We start from the raw sequence: 4040 nt of genomic DNA on the forward strand, positions 1-4040 counted from the left end.
CCCTGAAACCTACAGCGTCCCTTTTCAGCAGGAAGTAGCTAAGAGAATACGCCATCCCCTTTTCCTTATGACTCAGGGTGAAGTCTCTCTCAGGGAGGAGAGATAGGGAATGGCAAAGGACACACTGACAAATAGATTAATCAGAACTGGTTTTGACAAGCACCGTGGCAATTGGACAATTAAAACAGACATTTGGTGGGGGGAGAACGAACTGGGGAGGGGGGTAGAGAAAACAGTGCAACAATGAATGAATGAAAACCCAAAATCTCTGTAAATGTTCATTAAAACTAATAAAAATTAATAATAATTAAAAAAAAGAAGAGGCCATAGTAGGAAGAATATTATAGCTGAAAGCAGGGAGTACCAGAGGAATATCTGTGTTTCATTGATTACACAAAGGCAATTGACTGTGTGGATCACAACAAACTGTGGCTAAATCTGAGAAGATCCAGTCACAATTTAAAATAAGTAATAAGGTCTGGGTGGTGGCGCGTCAGTGCACTGCACCTGTGAGAGCCTAGCTGCGTGGGATCCAGGATCCAGTAGGAAAGTCCAGAGCAGGAGGCGCAGCTGATCTCACATTTTATGCTGAGTCACTTTCACAGCAACCTATCCTGGGCAACCTGCTTCAATGCCTTCTTGTGCCCCATGCAGCACTCCTACCCCATCACTGTTCCGCCAGTCCTGTTCCCACTGTCTCAGGCTCCAGAGTGTGTAAGGCTATCCACAAGGGGATTGATTCGTCCTTCCACTAAATTGAGCAGATCCAGCTTCAGAATTTGAGAACTTCACCACCAGCAAAGAAGGAGCAAGAAAATGCAATGCGCCAGTCAGACCAAAGTCTACAGGAGCAACAACCATAAAAGCCGCAGCAGAGAACCAGAGATCTGATATGAGAGAGAGTGGACCTTGGTACTACTACTCCACCGGAAACCAGAGCTACAGCCTTTGCTCAAGTTTGTTGGACAACTGAAGGAGATAAGAGAGAGCCATAATTAGCAGGTTCACTGTTGTAAAGCTGTGAGGAACCAGCATGCACATTTTGGAAGTTACCCCTATTGAGTTTTATTGGAGCCTTAAAGATGGAGACTACAGGAATGACTGGTATGCAGCTCCAAAGTGGATCCCTTGCTGTGGAAGATAATAACAGTGTGACCCAAGGAGAGGAAGTATAAAGGCAGAAAGTCTCAGAATACTGCCTTAGCAAAGGTCAGAATGGGCTAAAAGATGACTCCTTGCCCAGCACTGAGAACGTGCTTGTGTCACCTGAAGCTGTAACTGCCAGCCATGGTAAGGATAATTCTGACTCTCAGCTGGAGGAAGAGAAAGATGGCCTTTTGGAGGAAGTAGAGGAGGAGGAGGAAGTGAAGGGTTTTGCAGATATGATGATACATGGACTCATAGAACTTGATATAGACATCACCAAGATTGAAGTACCCAGCAAGGATTCTCAGGAATCTTGAAATAAAGGTACTCTAAATTTGTTGTTCACAAATTGGGAAAAGACAGCAGAATCAGCCATTTGGATGACTTGTCTATTCCAGTGCATGAGGAGGATCCCTCAGAAGAGGTATCTACCATTTTGACAACTGAAGAAAAGCAGTGCTTGAAAAATCACCAGCTTTTTAAAAATAAGGAAACCAGTGTTTTTATTGAGATCATAGAGGACATCAAAGAGAAAAGAAATGTCATCCATCTCTGTATCCAGGACTAGAGACAAAAACAGAGGATAGAAAGGAATAGAAGTGTATCATACATCTGGAAAGAAGACTTTGGCAAATCCAAAAAAATATTCTTGGAAGAAATCTATGGGAAATTACTACCACTTTGTATTTTACAAGGAAAAGAAGCACACCGTGTATGCTATTAACATATTGTCGAAATATCAAAGAGTGAAGCTAAACATTTTCTCCTATATGGGAACCAAAGATAAAAGAACTGTAACTGTTCAAGTGATTGCTATGATCGAAAGAACTGCTCAAAGACTTGCCCACGTGAATTAGTACTTCTTGAACTTTAAACATGGGAATTTCACCCATAAGAAAACCCCTTTGAAATTGGGAGAACTTCAAGGAAACTATGTCACTGTTGTTCTCGAAAATATAACAGGAACTGATGAGCAAGTACAACAAGCCATGCACTTTCTCAAAGAGATTTAACTTATTAACTCTATGGAATGCAAAGATTTGAAAGTACAGCTGTCTCTACATATCAAGTTGGAAGAGCTATACTACAGAATTCCTGAGATGAAGTCATGGATTTAGTACTGAGAGCCCATTTCGGAGTTGAAAAGGGGTACTTGGTCAAGTGCAGAGAAGAATGAGCTAAGACCAAAGGCCCAGCTCCTGTCCTCAAAAAACTGTGAAAATATACCAAGAAATAGCCACTTGATGTATATCCATAGCTACTAAAGTTATGTCTAAGATAACATTTTGAGCAAGAGGATAGAAAAGTACAGTCCAAAATCTGTTCCAGGAGACTTGTTTCTCAAAGATGCCACAGTCATCTATATTGAGGAAGATGTTAGTAACTACTCCATCCATGATGTGGTCATGCACTTGCCTGGTTATGATATTATCTACTGGAAGGATAAAATTAGTGAAAGCTACAGGGAAATGCTCCCAGCAGTCAATCTTGATACTGGCAACATGAGACACAAAATTAGAAATTATTCCTTGTTGGGAGCTTACTGAAAGATAATTATTCATCCTCAAAATGTTAGCTGAGAAATTGTTGGATATGATAATATTAAAATCCTATTTTTCTTTTTTGTTTTTCTTTATTAAATTTTATTCATTTTAATGAACACTTACAGAGATTTTGGGTTTCCATTCATTCATTGTTGCACTATTTTCTCTACCCTCCTCCCCCCAGTTCGTTCCTCTTTTTTTCACCCCCTTGAAAGTCTGTTTTAATTCTGTTCTGATTAATCTCCTTTCTCAGTGTGTCCTTTGCCATTCCCTATCACTCCTCCCTGAGAGAGACTTCACCTGATTCATAAGGAAAAGGGGGTGGCGTATTCTCTTGGCTACTTCCTGCTGAAAAGGGACACTGTAGGTTTCAGGGTGAAGATCTTCTCTCACTACTCTAAAGGGCCCCTGTGGCAATAGGAAACACATACACTATTGTGGAGGTTGATTTTGGAATTTAGATGCACTGTGCTTAGCCATACATGTTCATATCCTTGAAGATGTATCATGGAACTGTTGCAGCCTAGAAGACACAAATTTAACAAGTTAAAAGTACATGAGTCAAAAATTAAAAAGCAATAATATTCCAAGTAGAGGTTCTAATAGTGGCAAAAATCAAGTTACAGAGGGAAGGTAGTTTTTAAAATAAAAGGACTATTGACTAGCACATTGTCTATTATTGTATAAAGGTTAGGAACCACAAGATGTAGAGGCTCGACTATGTCATTCATTGTTCTTAAGTCCTGGACCAAATTCCATTTACCACTGGGTTGTTTTACAGCTTGCAAATCTGCATGCAAGGCAGAGGTGAAATACAGAACTGCTTATGAGGTTTTCCATCAATTCCAACAACTACGAAATAGTGAGAAGAGTTGGGACCTCAGAAGGCTTTTAGGAACAAATAGTAGGCCCATGTGTCCAGGAGAAAACGAATATACTTCCCAGTAATGTTAATGCTCACCCACTGAGCCACTTCAGTAGACAGTGTTACAGACAAGAGTCACAGATAGGCAAGGGATTAGAGATGAAGCTTCCACTCACTTGCTTTAAGTGTAGATTTGAAGGACACTTGGCTAAGGGTGGCTCACATCAGGTCTTCGTGGCTGACAGGACTGACAGGCCCCAGCAGCTCCCACCTGGAAACAAAGAAGGACGCTTCAATGATTTAGATTCTCCCAGAAAATCCTACTTTTCAGCACCCCCCACCCCAACTTTGAATTTTGGAGTTGACGAAGACCTCCCAGACGTGGTGGAGAGAGGGAGTGGTTTTGGATGCAGGACACACCTCTAGACATTGACCCCCCCAGCAGGTACCAAGGCTACCCCCCGGAAGTTTGCATGTGCACACAC

At 41.4% G+C, this 4040-nt stretch overlaps 1 pseudogene; it reads left to right on the forward strand.

The window, feature by feature from the left end:
- Positions 1 to 1082: 1082 nt before the first annotated feature.
- LOC102868708 lies at positions 1083 to 2365 on the forward strand (annotated as a pseudogene).
- Positions 2366 to 4040: the final 1675 nt, after the last annotated feature.

The sequence above is a fragment of the Elephantulus edwardii genome, unplaced genomic scaffold (genome assembly GCF_000299155.1).
Source record: "Elephantulus edwardii isolate Elephantulus edwardi_28Jun2011 unplaced genomic scaffold, EleEdw1.0 scaffold00172, whole genome shotgun sequence".
NCBI classification, from domain to species: domain Eukaryota; kingdom Metazoa; phylum Chordata; class Mammalia; order Macroscelidea; family Macroscelididae; genus Elephantulus; species Elephantulus edwardii.